Genomic DNA, 9,341 nt, shown 5'->3' with positions numbered 1-9,341 from the left:
CGTTATATTAATACTTTTCTTTACACACTTTAAATGTGTTGTGGGATGGATCTTAGAAAACGACAAAAGCTCAATGAATGAACATTTAGGCGTTCAAAAGGAAATTTTGGTAAATTTGTCATATGTTTTTTAACTGCAAGCTAAACCACCAAAACGCTAATATTGGCAAAATGAAAAATGACCCCTCAAAACCGTTTTCTTAGTTCTTGCTCAAGTAAGAATTTTCCTGTTCTTTTAGCTGTTCTTTCTACGGGCCTGCAAATTGGCAGAAAAAGGGTAAAGGCCAACAAAATAAATTCAGGTAAATCAACCAAGAACTGAAACGCTACGCTCAGATGGGGCAGATCTAGAAAAGTCAGGATGAAGGGAAGGCTTCGTGGCACACTTGCAGCTAATATAGATAATTTTTATTTTACGTACTGAGAATTCTTTAAAAATGTAATACAAAATTTACAGAAAAAGGGGTGGCAGCTGTGCACTAAGCCGACCCCTAAATCTACTCATGGATCATTGGTTAAATATTTTCAACACTTGAAGAGAAAGTTTTCTTTTTCCTCGTGGCCATGCGATATCTTCAATACAGACCGAGGAAATCCAAATTATATTGTTTAAGAAAAGTAAACTGGGGCAAGATGATCATTTTATTGATATTTCAGTTTTTATGTTGAAACGCCATATACCTATTAACACTTCCCGTTTTGTATAGTTCTTGAGACGCTGACCACAATCCTGATCGAAAAAATGCCATTACGTGATGAAACTGTGATGGTTATTTACGTGCTATTTATACTTTACGCTTTAATCGGTGTATTTGCTCTTAAGAATTCTTAGCCTATCTAAGGACCGAGTTCGAGTTGGGTGAATTTGCTTTTAGTAAATTGATTTGCAACCAAGCCTAAAATCAATTTATCCTTGACGAAATGCCGCGCAATGAAGGAGAATAACCATAATAGTGTGCATTTTGTAGTTGGAGAGATATTAAAGTAGGTAGGGTTGAAAAAAATAAATTTTAATGAACTACTTATGCCAAACATCATTTTAGCGTTTGAGGCGCGTGGTCGTTGTAGACTTCTAGTAGTTTCTTGTTCAAATCCCATCGGGATAGGGTAACATAATTACTCTACATCGTAGCCCACCTGACGTTATAGGGGGGACACAATTACTGATAAACCAGTAGTTTTCACTGTGGCCCATAAGGTCAAGAATACCAACTGGCCGGACGCAAATTATAAGCGTGACTGGTGAGTTGAACTCTGGACTACCAAGAACAAATCCAGGTAATTAAAACAAGGCGTGAACTCGGTACCTCCACTTAGCGCTCTTACTGCTCGACTACTCTGCCTGCCGACGTACTTCTTCTATTTATTACCGACTCAGTTGATATTTACCATCATAGTGTCCCATATGAACCTAGTAGATGTCGTAAGCCTCCACGAAACAATCCGTAACTTGGTGGTTAGCTCCTGCCTGGTAAGGAATCAAGTCTTTCTTTGATGAGTATTACATCTTTCTGATAGGCTATAAAGTGTTCTACGATGCTCCTTGTAAAGGAGAAACCCTGTGACTGATTCTCTACCCACCCAGGGAGATACATGTAATATTAAGACCCCAAGTTTCATGCTACCATGTGAGTATGTTATTTTCAATCTGCATTTTAACTGAAAATCCGCGACATAAATAGCTTAAGTTCGTAGCGAAAGGTTCTCAAACGCAAGCAAGAGAACGCTTTCTTCACATAAAATTTGTCCAAAGGGTCTGCGTTCGAGAATCGCTGGCGAGGTACAATGTCTCAGCAGCTAATAGCTGGTAGGCATGAGTGAGTGGTGTAGACTCTATTTTACATTTTGTTTCTTCAGAGTGGGGTGAGTCACTGCTCTTTTTCACAAGATTATTGCCCCCACGTACAAGTTTTTTTTAAAACAAATTGTTGGAATCTCATTCACTTCTGCCTCTCTCTCCTGAGCTGTTCTTCTACTCGGCGGCTGGTCATCTTGGTTCAGCTGTGATGCGGAGTAGGACTGGAACTAGTTCGCCTTTCCGCTCTCGATCTGCTGTCACGGCAAGAAAAATGGCGCGGTCTAGCTGGAGGTAAGTTCGGATTTATTGCTTTCTATCTTTAGATCGCCGCAATCTATAATCAAATTACGTATTTGGCGTATTTCTATGCGATACACAGGAAATATTTTGCTGATGAAGTGACCACTTCATAATGGCGATAACAAGGGGGTTTTTTTGGAGTACGTTGGCGTTTAGCTTGTTAGTAAAATGAAAAGTTTCAGTTGCCCAATTTTGCGATTTTGCGTTTTTCAATACACACATAAGGCGGTAAATATTTTTTTTTAGTATCAGAACCGTGACCCAAGAAGGTTCTGACTATTTTTAATGGTCTGGAAAATTGCATTCGAATGATCTCGTGTGCCCGTGGGGGGAACTCCCCTATAAAAGTGACGGGGGTGCTCGTCGTACCTTTTAGGGGTTTAAATTGGTACCGCTTAGGGTGCTAATACCTAAAATGACTGCTGCCAGATAAAGATTTATGACAATACTTTCAAAACGTCCACGGGCTCGTGTGACAGTCTAAACATAAATATAAACAACAACAAATTCTCTTCCATTGCGGTATAAATCTAAAGGTTGTATTGCACAGAAATGGAACGAAGGCTATGGAGAAATTTGCTTTCAAATCCCTACAAAGATTCCATGCACTATAAAATTAAATCATAGAATGAGATGGTAATTATGATTTTTTTTGCAAGACAACAGTGAGTGCCCGGCCTGAAAAGATTACTAGAACATACACTGAAAGATAAACGAGTGCATAATATGAAGAAGAACATGAAGAGGTCTTAATAGCGCTTTGCACCTTTGACGTCACAGATGCAATTCAGTCATTGAACCTGACCAGTAAAGAGTTTTGTATGAGAAAGTCAGGTTCGAAAACAAATTTCCGTCGTCTTTGAAGATTTTTATCGTTAAAAGAAACAAAATACAGCTTGGTTTCGGTAATATATATCTTGAAAATAATCAATGCGTGCCAAGACAACGTTAAACATAGAAAAAAACTGTACAGATGAGTGAGTGATTTTATTTCTTATGAGGTGTCATCACTGTGGATAAAATTATGTGACGGCATTTTCCTTAGAAATGTATGGAGAGCAGGGCTTCAAAGCTGTTCATGAAACGGTGAATAATTAGGTTAAATTCATAGGAAAAGGATTCTCAATTTTTTTTTTGACGAGTGCTTGAGTTACGCTACTTAGTGCTACAGGATATAAAGTACTGTATCGTCCCGGATTCGTATGGTATCTACCTGGCCGCACAACGACAGAACAAAGTTATAAATTTCCGGTTTGTGCTAATGTTGGTTTGCTTCTCAGCTTAATAGATATCCTTTCTCAGGCTTGCTTGAAACTCGATTTTCTGTTTAGCAATTTCGGTTTTGGGGTATTACACAACCATGTTATGTTTTGGTGCATAGAGTGCTATCTGACTAAGACAGAGCCAGGGATCCGATTTCAGTAGCCTTTGATCAAGGCGCTTTATTTTCTGATTTTAACCACAGTTAATTGAGTGGAATGGTTATGAAACCCGTCAGACTCCTTTGTTATATGTTTTTGTGGACCTGAAAGTGCACAACGTTCAAAAGAATTCCTATCATTTTGATTGTATTGACCAATAAAAACGTTGCATTAATTTATTCCGTAACAATTTGCCAACAGAAAACAAAGGATTGTGCACTTTCAGGGTGCTTCCAACATAAACTGCAGCACTGTCGTTTTTATCATTGATGTTTGCCGCTTTTTCTCCTCTTATAACTATGTTTTAACCATTTATTTAGCTTCTTGGGCCAGGTTTTGCTCCCTATAGCAGTAGTGCCTTTTATATATTTAAAAATGCTCACTGCAAATTTTATGGACAATGTTCAAGTCGGAAACTCATGTTGCTCATACAAAGCCTTTGAGTAGAGTTCAAAGTTTGCCTGAGTCACGTGGGGGGCCATGTAAGGTGACAAAACCTATTTTTGGTAATACAGTGGAACCCGGTTAATACGGACACCAAGGGGACGTGCCATAGTGTCCATATTATCCGGGTGTCCGTATTAAGCGGGCTCTCAGAGAAAACGTCAGGAACACATGTTTTATCGATATAAAGACCGAAGCAGACAAAGTTTTACGAGAAAACTTTGTGTAATTTCTTAACTGTAACAGTAAGAAGTTCATCCCAAACAAACCTCACGATCATTTATCATAGTCTCAGAGTAAAATCTTTTAAGTACTGTAGTATTGTTATTGAAACAGGAACGACAGTGGATTCATTTGAAAAAGTCCCTGACTTTACTTTAAGAGCAATGACTGCAACAAAAAGCCAAGGAAGTGAAACGTGTGTAACAGGAGGCAGAAAACTTTATTAAAAGACTCAACGTAATACAAGAGTCAAACACGGGAGGAAAGACAGACTGTTCAAAATCAAATATGTCGCGCTACTTTGTTACTTTTTTTTTTTTAGTACTGTAATACAATTTTATTCACCCGTAAAAATCTGTCATTATTTGAACAGGGTACAATGTCTACATTATCACATAATTGTGACAATGAAAATAGATGGTGTGCAGATAACCAGTGTCCGTAAAGCGGGGTTGACAATATATGAGAGTTTGTGACTCGGGACCCAGAAAAGTGTCCGTTGTCCGTATTAACCGGTGTCCGTATAAAGCGGGTTAATTTTAGAGAAAATATATGAACTTTTTGTCGGGACAAACGAAACTGTCCGTATAAAGCGGGTGTCCGAATTAAGCGAGTGTCCGTAGAGCGGGGTTCCACTGTAGTACAAAGCGCTATTTGATTGCAAGTAGAATAAATTAAGACTGAGTAGCATTGTATTTTTTGTCTTCAGAAGCTTAAGTGTGATCAGCCGGTGGTGTTGCACAACTACAGTCAATTCTCTTAGATGGACACCACTGGGACTGGCACAAGATGTCTGTACTAATGGACAGGTATAACTCTTAAAGAGGGTAAAAGAAAATGAATGAAAAATGTCAAGAATAGTAGGGATCAACTCGATTTCCTGGAGGTGCCTTATCTTTTGATTGTACTACCATATACATTTATATCACTTATGGTTACAATATTTCTAGCAATACTTCCTCTCTCTTAATATTGTATAAAGCAGATACAAGGAAACAGGAAAGTATTTCTTGAATCAAGTTTGATTAAGCCTGGCTGCAGTTAACAAATTTAATAATAAAATTGAATCATACTGGACATGAATTATACAAGTGTGCTAAGGCCTTACTGGTCACACTAACAAGTTTGTTTTTCAACGGTTTAATAGCTGCTACTGGTCATTTCTATTTTATTTGTGCATAATTCTGTATTTCTTGTTTGCGATATACTTTTGAATTTGTATGTTGTACATATTTTATGCTGCATCTGTAAGATTTATCTCCTAGCAATGTCTGGTTTCAATGTAAGACTAGTGAATATTTAGTTTCTTTTTAGTTCCTCAGTCTGTCTCGCATAGGTAGTTTTCAGCGACCATTTCATTCCAAAAAGCTGTTATTATCAAACAAAACTATTTGCTGGGCTAGTTATTTGTGTTCTTGCAACCTCTTTGTTTAGTTTTGCAAGGGCAGTGAGTTTTATTTTTTTTCACATACGTTTTCTTCATTGCACAGTAGTATTAGTGTGCAAGAAAAAAATGATGATGGTTTTATGGTATTTTAAATTTACCGGGAATTTAGATTTCACAAACTGCCCAACTGTGATGCTTAATATTGGAGATAGCTCAATAAGGTACACCACAAATCCAAACTTTAATTAATATAGTGAAACCAGATCATTTGGCATTGAAACTGGGCAGCAAAAAAAGTGCCATAGCAGATGATGAACTACACAACTTGATATTAAACTGAAGAGAAGAACCGATAATATTAGTCTAATAATAATAATAATAATAATAATACACATTTATATAGCGCCTTTCTCTTAGTGATCCAAAGCGCTTTGCAATCAAGACTAATAAAAATAAACCTGATAAAATATTATAATGACTTATTTGTTAACAAAATAAGAAATAAAATGTCAGTGCTATCATCTGAGTTGTGATGCCATTTTCTTACCAAGTCAAGAAATCAGGAGCTGAAGAAACTTACAGTTCACGGAGGTGGAAAATATATTCAATATACAGATATTTGTTCGCGGAGAAAGAAAATTAAACAAAACAGAGAACGAACGTGAGAAAATATAATTTGTTCCTTCGCTATTGATTGTAGCAAATGAATGCCACGCGATAATGGCTAACCGCGTTCGCTGGATAACCTCTCTGACAGTCTTTTGTCTCTTTGGTAGTACCCAGACCCTTGCATCACAGCTAGATCGCTCGACCCCGCTCGTTTCAACTCCCTAGCTCCTTACGCCTTGTCTAATACCAAGTCTTATGCAGATTCTTGCTCAGTAATTTTTAGTCTTCTATGGGTCAACAAGTTCAGTGACACATTCAGGTACTTACTTTTCTTCCTTTGAATGGCTAAATTCACCTAATTGCAATAACGTCAAAGAAAAATGTAAAAAAGAAAAGGTGTAAATGTAAAAGGCCATATAGGAATTAATTTTGCTAATAAACCACTTAAGGGTGCATCCATTTGCAATATAAGCGTACGGCCGTCTCATTTACGTTTGTTTTTTACTCCTCAACGACGCCTATGCTGCGCGCAAATGCAGCCTATAGTGGCTTTTTTCACTTTTGTAGTAGGACTAACGTTATTGCAAATTCAAATTGCGAAGAGTTCTGGTATGACATTTATTGCATTTCTGCCCCACAAAAGGAGAGTGTAAGGGGATTTGAACATGCCCTCGCTCTTTCTAAATAAGGACCAGCCCCCTTAAAGTCGTTACCTTTTTTTTTTCTATTGCCTCAAGTGAAGACGACTGAGGAAGGGACTGGGTGACTCTTCAAATCCGTCAGAAAATCAACATCTCCGTGAGATGTATTTCAGCTGCAATACGTCTGCTTTCATAGATAAAATTTCTTGTTAATGAAAGCACATTTCAGCAAAGGAAGTACTTAAAAAAATGTTCCTGTATAATTGTCGAACATTTGACGAGATAAGTTAGATGAATGAAACAAACTTGCATCCAGATGTCTTCTTTATTAACTCTCAGAAAAACATATAATGTAAAATTTAACATATAATATAGTTTATGTACACATATATATATTTAACAATTATTCGCCGAAGGCGAAGTTAATATTGTTGAATAATCCCCGAGACAAAGTCGAGGGAATTATTCAACAATATTAACTGAGCCTGAGGTGAATAATTGTTTTAGTATATTCACACGAAGTGATCTCAACAGAATCAGAAAGGAAACCATTAAAAAACGGTTAGTTTGATTGACGGGTGAGTTCATGCGTGAACACGAAGCCGTAAACAGTGGATGCACAAAAGTTAGATCTTTACAGTATCTTCAAAAATGGCAAATGATAGTTTAATCTTTTTGTATCGAGTTTTGTAAGCTTTAGCATCAACGGCTTAAAAGAAAACGCCGAAAATTTATATTACTACCCGATTCTGAGAAGAAAAGTAGAGCTTTATTTGTTTCTGTCAACTCACCGTGAATGAGAAAGTTTTCTTTGTCGCTTCTTGCAAATGCTGTCAACAGCGGCTACGATCAAGGTGAGCGTTGTTTATCTCCAATATTCTTTGCTTTGTTAACTTGCTGGCACGTACAATTTTCGACAATATTTGCCTTCCTCTTTTCTCCATGAATTAACTTCTATTTATAGGCAAAATTGGTCTTGCGAGAAAATCCCGAAATCACAAAAGTGACAAAGCGGCGTCGTTTTCCTCGGTCGTGGTAAACATAGCTTCGAGCGTACAAAAAGTCAGCTACAGTTAACCACTTCACAATAGATCGCGCTGTTTAAACACCATGAAGTCTTTTCTTGCCTTCAAAGTCATCAGCACTTGGATATTCGTGTATTTTCAAAAAGGCTTCACTATGAAACTTTGGCAAAACACCCAGTTCACGACAGCGATTTTGTTCTGCTTGATATTCACCGCCTGGCGCGGTGAATATAACGTCATAGTCCGAGATAGCGAGCCAATCAGATTGCTTGAATTACCAAGATCACTGAGTGTGTATATACTAATATAAACATATAATAGCCTTCTTCCCTGACACCATAAAAGCTTCATTAAAGCACCTGCCTTAAGTTAATTCCATAATTTTAACCAGTCGCGTGAAAACAGTTTGCAAAACAAGTCAATTTGTACTAGGTATGACATAGGTGATCATGTATTTTCATCTAAAAGACCCAGATGAGTAAGTATGCTTTTATTACGTCGGCAGGAAGAAAAGAAAAAATCTTCTGAAATAAATTAACCAAGCAGTTTAAAAAGTTAATTAGCTTCTCTTTGGCAGATCATTGCACATTAACGATCATTGCTACAGTCCAGTTTTGCTTTTGCTAGATGATGCTTCCATTTGTTTTGTTGTTTGTGACAACTATGGTTTGTTCTATTTTTTCGCAAGACTCGATCAGTTTTGTAGATCGAATGCTAGTACGGTCCTATGGCCCACAGCGCCCAAAGCGCATCAAACCCGTCTGCCCAAAAGAGCTTAACGCATCATGGCTGTTAAGACCACCGTTCACGACAAATTCTGGTGAAAATGCGAGTGAAGTAAAAGGGATGTTTCACTACGTTTTTGATCTGGCTTTGAACAAGTGTTGCGCCAAACTTAATGCAGGAACCAAAACAAGAATAAATTTTAAGACACAAGCACTAAACAGATCTCAACTTCACAGCCTTCTCCTTAATGATAGCGTTCATCTTATTCTTCCAGTGCAAAGCGATGAGGACAAAATCTACAAAAAAACCCTACCTTTCATCAAAATTTTGGATTCTCCTGGAGTCGTCCTCATCCAAAGATCTAATTCATCATGGATGATGAGGGATAGGGAAATTTGGAATGCCATTAGCAGCTCTCTCCCCATCGTTGCCTTGACAATTCTGCTGTCGTTTGTAGCAGGGATATTTGTCTGGATGATGGTAAGTACAAAACATAATTTGGAAGAAGGAGAATTGTAGCACCCAGGGGCGGATCCAGGGGGAAGGGGGGGATTGGGTGGCTAGCCACCCCCCCTTAGAACAGCCCCTCCCCCCCCCCAAAAAAATGATAAGTGGAAAAACAAACGGAAATATAGAAATACGTGGGCACCAAAAACCATGGACACCCATTACGGTTTCCTCTTAAATGCATTGAAAGCACTTTTTAGGCTATCCAGAGTACTTTTAGATCTCTAAAAATGCATTCTAAGTGACTCTAAAAAATTTATAT

Source organism: Porites lutea, chromosome 4, assembly GCF_958299795.1.
Source record: "Porites lutea chromosome 4, jaPorLute2.1, whole genome shotgun sequence".
NCBI classification, from domain to species: Eukaryota; Metazoa; Cnidaria; class Anthozoa; order Scleractinia; family Poritidae; genus Porites; species Porites lutea.
This window is presented reverse-complemented; position numbering follows the sequence as displayed.